Genomic DNA, 9,040 nt, shown 5'->3' on the forward strand with positions numbered 1-9,040 from the left:
TCCCCTCACTGCTGCTGCACAACACACTGTACTACACAACACACACGGGGCCTCCCCTCACTGCTGCTGTACAACACACACAGGGCCTCCCCTCACTGCTGCTGCACAACACACTGTATACACAACACACACAGGGCCTCCCCTCACTGCTGCTGCACAACACACTGTATACACAACACACAGGGCCTCCCCTCACTGCTGCTGTACAACACACACAGGGCCTCCCCTCACTGCTGCTGCACAACACACTGTACTACACAACACACACGGGGCTTCCCCTCACTGCTGCTGCACAACACACTGTATACACAACACACACAGGGCCTCCCCTCACTGCTGCTGCACAACACACTGTATACACAACACACACAGGGCCTCCCCTCACTGCTGCTGCACAACACACTGTATACACAACACACACAGGGCCTCCCCTCACTGCTGCTGCACAACACACTGTATACACAACACACACAGGGCCTCCCCTCACTGCTGCTGCACAACACACTACACAACACACACAGGGCCTCCCCTCACTGCTGCTGCACAACACACTGTATACACAACACACACAGGGCCTCCCCTCACTGCTGCTGCACAACACACACAGGGCCTCCCCTCACTGCTGCTGTACAACACACTGTATACACAACACACACAGGGCCTCCCCTCACTGCTGCTGCACAACACACTGTATACACAACACACACAGGGCCTCCCCTCACTGCTGCTGCACAACACACTGTATACACAACACACACAGGGCCTCCCCTCACTGCTGCTGCACAACACACTGTATACACAACACACACAGGGCCTCCCCTCACTGCTGCTGCACAACACACTGTATACACAACACACACAGGGCCTCCCCTCACTGCTGCTGCACAACACACTGTATACACAACACACACAGGGCCTCCCCTCACTGCTGCTGCACAACACACACAGGGCCTCCCCTCACTGCTGCTGCACAACACACTGTATACACAACACACACAGGGCCTCCCCTCACTGCTGCTGCACAACACACACAGGGCCTCCCCTCACTGCTGCTGCACAACACACTGTATACACAACACACACAGGGCCTCCCCTCACTGCTGCTGCACAACACACTGTATACACAACACACACAGGGCCTCCCCTCACTGCTGCTGCACAACACACTGTATACACAACACACACAGGGCCTCCCCCTCACTGCTGCTGCACAACACACTGTATACACAACACACACAGGGCCTCCCCTCACTGCTGCTGCACAACACACTGTATACACAACACACAGGGCCTCCCCTCACTGCTGCTGCACAACACACTACACAACACACACAGGGCCTCCCCTCACTGCTGCTGCACAACACACTGTATACACAACACACACAGGGCCTCCCCTCACTGCTGCTGCACAACACACTACACAACACACACAGGGCCTCCCCTCACTGCTGCTGCACAACACACTGTATACACAACACACACAGGGCCTCCCCTCACTGCTGCTGCACAACACACTGTATACACAACACACACAGGGCCTCCCCTCACTGCTGCTGCACAACACACTGTATACACAACACACACAGGGCCTCCTCTCACTGCTGCTACACAACACACTGTATACACAACACACACAGGGCCTCCCCTCACTGCTGCTGCACAACACACTGTATACACAACACACACAGGGCCTCCCTCACTGCTGCTACACAACACACTGTATACACAACACACACAGGGCCTCCCCTCACTGCTGCTGCACAACACTATACACAACACACACAGGGCCTCCCCTCACTGCTGCTGCACAACACACTGCATACACAACACACACAGGGCCTCCCCTCACTGCTGCTGCACAACACACTGTATACACAACACACACAGGGCCTCCCCTCACTGCTGCTGCACAACACACTGTATACACAACACACACAGGGCCTCCCTCACTGCTGCTACACAACACACTGTATACACAACACACACAGGGCCTCCCCTCACTGCTGCTGCACAACACTATACACAACACACACAGGGCCTCCCCTCACTGCTGCTGCACAACACACTGCATACACAACACACACAGGGCCTCCCCTCACTGCTGCTGCACAACACACTGTATACACAACACACACAGGGCCTCCCCTCACTGCTGCTGCACAACACACTGTATACACAACACACACAGGGCCTCCCCTCACTGCTGCTGCACAACACACTGTACTACACAACACACACAGGGCCTCCCCTCACTGCTGCTGCACAACGCACTGTACTACACAACACACACAGGGCCTCCCCTCACTGCTGCTGCACAACGCACTGTACTACACAACACACACAGGGCCTCCCCTCACTGCTGCTGCACAACACACTGTATACACAACACACACAGGGCCTCCCCTCACTGCTGCTGCACAACACACTGTATACACAACACACACAGGGCCTCCCCTCACTGCTGCTGCACAGCACACTGTATACACAACACACACAGGGCCTCCCCTCACTGCTGCTGCACAACACACTGTATACACAGCACACACAGGGCCTCCCCTCACTGCTGCTGCACAACACACACAGGGCCTCCCCTCACTGCTGCTGCACAACACACTACACAACACACGCAGGGCCTCCCCTCACTGCTGCTGCACAACACACTGTATACACAACACACACAGGGCCTCCCCTCACTGCTGCTGCACAACACACACAGGGCCTCCCCTCACTGCTGCTACACAACACACTGTATACACAACACACACAGGGCCTCCCCTCACTGCTGCTGCACAACACACTGTATACACAGCACACACAGGGCCTCCCCTCACTGCTGCTACACAACACACTGTATACGCAACACACACAGGGCCTCCCCTCACTGCTGCTGCACAACACACTGTATACGCAACACACACAGGGCCTCCCCTCACTGCTGCTGCACAACACACTGTACTACACAACACACACAGGGCCTCCCCTCACTGCTGCTGCACAACACACTGCATACACAGCACACACAGGGCCTCCCCTCACTGCTGCTGCACAACACACTACACAACACACACAGGGCCTCCCCTCACTGCTGCTGCACAACACACTACACAACACACACAGGGCCTCCCCTCACTGCTGCTGCACAACACACTACACAACACACACAGGGCCTCCCCTCACTGCTGCTGCACAACACACTGTATACACAACACACAGGGCCTCCCCTCACTGCTGCTGCACAACACACTGTATACACAACACACAGGGCCTCCCCTCACTGCTGCTGCACAACACACTACACAACACACACAGGGCCTCCCCTCACTGCTGCTGCACAACACACTACACAACACACACAGGGCCTCCCCTCACTGCTGCTGCACAACACACTGTATACACAACACACACAGGGCCTCCCCTCACTGCTGCTGTACAACACACTGTATACACAACACACACAGGGCCTCCCCTCACTGCTGCTGCACAACACACTGTATACACAACACACACAGGGCCTCCCCTCACTGCTGCTGCACAACACACTGTATACACAACACACAGGGCCTCCCCTCACTGCTGCTGCACAACACACTGTATACACAACACACACAGGGCCTCCCCTCACTGCTGCTGCACAACACACTGTATACACAACACACACAGGGCCTCCGCTCACTGCTGCTGCACAACACACTGTATACACAACACACACAGGGCCTCCCCTCACTGCTGCTGCACAACACACTGTATACACAGCACACACAGGGCCTCCCCTCACCGCTGCTGCACAACACACTGTATACACAACACACACAGGGCCTCCCCTCACTGCTGCTGCACAACACACTGTATACACAACACACACAGGGCCTCCTCTCACTGCTGCTGCACAACACACTGTATACACAACACACAGGGCCTCCCCTCACTGCTGCTGCACAACACACTACACAACACACAGGGCCTCCCCTCACTGCTGCTGCACAACACACTGTATACACAACACACACAGGGCCTCCCCTCACTGCTGCTGCACAACACACTACACAACACACACAGGGCCTCCCCTCACTGCTGCTGCACAACACACTACACAACACACACAGGGCCTCCCCTCACTGCTGCTGCACAACACACTGTATACACAACACACACAGGGCCTCCCCTCGCTGCTGCACAACACACTACACAACACACACAGGGCCTCCCCTCACTACTGCTGCACAACACACTGTACTACACAACACACACAGGGCCTCCCCTCACTGCTGCTGCACAACACTACACAACACACACAGGGCCTCCCCTCACTGCTGCTGCACAACACACTGTACTACACAACACACACAGGGCCTCCCCTCACTGCTGCTGCACAACACACTGTATACACAACACACACAGGGCCTCCCCTCACTGCTGCTGCACAACACACTACACAACACACACAGGGCCTCCCCTCACTGCTGCTGTACAACACACAACACACACGGGGCCTCCCCTCACTGCTGGTGCACAACACACTGTATACACAACACACACAGGGCCTCCCCTCACTGCTGCTGCACAACACACTGCATACACAACACACACAGGGCCTCCCCTCACTGCTGCTACCCAACACACTGTATACACAACACACACAGGGCCTCCCCTCACTGCTGCTGCACAACACACTACACAACACACAGGGCCTCACCTCACTGCTGCTGCACAACACACTGTATACACAACACACACAGGGCCTCCCCTCACTGCTGCTGCACAACACACTGTATACACAACACACACAGGGCCTCCCCTCACTGCTGCTGCACAACACAATGTATACACAACACACAGGGCCTCCCCTCACTGCTGCTGCACAACACACTACACAACACACACAGGGCCTCCCCTCACTGCTGCTGCACAACACACTATACACAACACACACAGGGCCTCCCCTCACTGCTGCTGCACAACACACTGTATACACAACACACACAGGGCCTCCCCTCACTGCTGCTGCACAACACTACGCAACACACACAGGGCCTCCCCTCACTGTTGCTGCACAACACACTGTATACACAGCACACACAGGGCCTCCCCTCACTGCTGCTGCACAACACACTGTATACACAACACACACAGGGCCTCCCCTCACTGCTGCTGCACAACACACTGTATACACAACACACACAGGGCCTCCCCTCACTGCTGCTGCACAACACACTGTATACACAACACACACAGGGCCTCCCCTCACTGCTGCTGCACAACACACTGTATACACAACACACACAGGGCCTCCCCTCACTGCTGCTGCACAACACACTGTATACACAACACACACAGGGCCTCCCCTCACTGCTGCTGCACAACACACTACACAACACACAAGGCCTCCCCTCACTGCTGCTGCACAATACACTGTATACACAACACACACAGGGCCTCCCCTCACTGCTGCTGCATAACACACTGTATACACAACACACACAGGGCCTCCCCTCACTGCTGCTGCACAACACACTACTACACAACACACACAGGGCCTCCCCTCACTGCTGCTGCACAACACACTGTATACACAACACACACAGGGCCTCCCCTCACTGCTGCTGTACAACACACTGTATACACAACACACACAGGGCCTCCCCGCGCTGCTGCTGCACAACACACTGTACTACACAACACACACCGGGCCTCCCCTCGCTGCTGCTGCACAACACACTGTACTACACAACACACACGGGGCCTCCCCTCGCTGCTGCTGCACAACACACTGTACTACACAACACACACAGGGCCTCCCCTCGCTGCTGCACAACACACTGTACTACACAACACACACAGGGCCTCCCCTCGCTGCTGCTGCACAACACACTGTACTACACAACACACACAGGGCCTCGCTGCTGCACAACACACTGTACTACACAACACACACAGGGCCTCCCCTCACTGCTGCTGCACAACACACTACACAACACACACAGGGCCTCCCCTCACTGCTGCTGCACAACACACTGTATACACAACACACAGGGCCTCCCCTCACTGCTGCTGCACAGCACACTGTATACACAACACACACAGGGCCTCCCCTCACTGCTGCTGCACAACACACTACACAACACACAGGGCCTCCCCTCACTGCTGCTGCACAATACACTGTATACACAACACACACAGGGCCTCCCCTCACTGCTGCTGCATAACACACTGTATACACAACACACACAGGGCCTCCCCTCACTGCTGCTGCACAACACACTACTACACAACACACACAGGGCCTCCCCTCACTGCTGCTGCACAACACACTGTATACACAACACACACAGGGCCTCCCCTCACTGCTGCTGTACAACACACTGTACTACACAACACACACCGGGCCTCCCCTCGCTGCTGCTGCACAACACACTGTACTACACAACACACACGGGGCCTCCCCTCGCTGCTGCTGCACAACACACTGTACTACACAACATACACAGGGCCTCCCCTCGCTGCTGCACAACACACTGTACTACACAACACACACAGGGCCTCCCCTCGCTGCTGCTGCACAACACACTGTACTACACAACACACACAGGGCCTCCCCTCGCTGCTGCACAACACACTGTACTACACAACACACACAGGGCCTCCCCTCACTGCTGCTGCACAACACACTACACAACACACACAGGGCCTCCCCTCACTGCTGCTGCACAACACACTACACAACACACACAGGGCCTCCCCTCACTGCTGCTGCACAGTACTACATCACACACTACTACACAACACACTGCACAGTACCACACAACACACTACTACATCGGGGCACAACGCACAGTACCACACAATACACTACTACACCAGTGGCACGCCACACCCTGCTGGACCCATACACCAGCACAGCCAGTTCCATGTTCTAGTTTCAGGCGTTTCCGCAGTCTTAAACGCGGTGCGCTGCCCATTGAAATCAATGGGGTGCTTTTTCAACGCTGCCAAAAATGCAATAGAATGCTGTGTACCACGTGTCTGAGCACAGCGTTCTGTGCCACCGGGAGTGAAACAAAGTGGTGATGTCATCAGCATGCTCTGCCTACATGCTTACTGCGCTGAAAGCAGGCGAACGCCGATACTGAACGCTGTGCAAAGAAGCTGTGTGCTAGTAACAATGCTTACTATCGCCTGTGTGAGGGAAGCCTTAGCGCTTTCTCGCAAATGATCTTCTCACGCACGTTTTGTGTGATGCGCCGAAAACTCGCATGGATATGAAATCCATTCTTTTGAATGGATTCGTGGACGAGATGGTGTTTTGTTTTTTGTTAAGGGTAAAAAGCTGGGACATTTTATTCTGCAATTATTTTTTTTACCTCTTTTTGTACTTTGATAGTTTTAAAACAAAAAAAATGTCTCCCATGATGTCATATAAGACCTCTGGGGGTCAGTCACATGATCTTTTTTTATTCACACTTTTTGCACAGTCGCTGGGACAGCCATAGGAGCCCCAACTACAGGGAAAACATCCCCCTATAGTGAGAATAGTCACTAACAGCTGATCTGGGTCTGCTAGGATACTACAGCTCTGCTGTTACAGCGGGCCTCCAGTGGTCATGTGATCGCTGGGTTGCATAGCGGAAGAAACTCTTTTTAGTGCATAGCACTCATTGTGAGATATGTAGCCTGCGAAGGCGAAGTGGTTAAAAAAAAAAAAAAAAAAGCTTCTCCCTTCCTCGGTTGTGTCTGACAGCTGAGGACCCCACCTATTCCTGCTTGATTACTATCTTTTTTTTTTTTTTTTTGCTATCTGCCAGGACCAAGTACCGTAAGTTTACAGTGCTTTGTCCTCAAGGTGTGAAGGTGGGACTTTCTGAGATATTCAACTGACTTCATTACGATCCTCCACATTGTCTCCCAGTTTCTGACTAGTATACGGGCCTTGATGCAGTTGTCCCCCACTTTGGTCACATTCTGCTGCTGTACGAAGCTATTATGGATGCATATAACAGTTTGTGTTTCTGCACATTTCTGCCCGTGGAGCATGTGACAAACTCAACTTTCAAGGGATGAACTGAACTTTCAATAAATGACTTTCTAACACCAACATTTTTGATTTTTTTTTGGGGGGGAGCAAACCTGATAGCAGCTTTATTTTCTCAGTTCTGCAAACTGAACTCGTGGCTCTTTCATTCTTAACATGAATAATTTACAGATCCTGCACTCCTACTTCTGATAGAGGAACATCTTACCCTCGTGTCGTTCACGGAGCCGTACCTAGACGTCTCTGCAGGATGAAACAAAGTTGCAGCCCTAAATACATTCATGTACAAAGTAGTTATGGATTCATTTATTTGCCAGCTTCTGTCTTTTTTTCATCTACATCATAAAAAGAATCTCACTTGTCAGCATTACAAAGGATTTCCAGATCTCTGGAAATAGAACTTGTCCCTGCATGATTAGACTTCTTTCTGAAGGTGGCCATGCACGTTACATGAATGGTTGACTATCCTAGTAACACAGTATGTAAGGCTGGAAAAAGCAATACAGTGGGCAATGACAGTCTACAGACCCTTTGACTTGTTTACATTTGGTTATGTTGTGGCTTTGTACAAATAAAAGAATCCAGTTTTTCTCCATCGGTCTACACTCAGTACCCCATAATGAGAAAGTGAAAACAGAATATTCAAAATCTTTGTAAATTTTAAAAAATTAAAAACGAACATTTTGCGTTGACCTAAGTATTCACTCCCTGTACTCTGTACTTAAGCACCTTTGGCAGCGATTACAGCCTCCATTTTCTTGGGTATGATGCCACAAGTTTTGGGAATTTTCTGCCATTCTTCTCTGCAGATCCTCTCAAGCTCTGTTAGGTTGGATGGGGACCATCTGCGGACAGCAATTTTCACATCTCTGCAGACACGTATGATTCGGTTCAAGTAATGACCCTGGTAATAATGTTACATACAGGAAAGGTGTCCAGCCATCTCTTGAACTGTTTTAGTGAATTCACCTCACCATGGGCTCAGGCAGAGAGTTCCACAGTCTCACTGCTCTT

Source organism: Eleutherodactylus coqui, chromosome 1, assembly GCF_035609145.1.
Source record: "Eleutherodactylus coqui strain aEleCoq1 chromosome 1, aEleCoq1.hap1, whole genome shotgun sequence".
Taxonomy (NCBI): domain Eukaryota; kingdom Metazoa; phylum Chordata; class Amphibia; order Anura; family Eleutherodactylidae; genus Eleutherodactylus; species Eleutherodactylus coqui.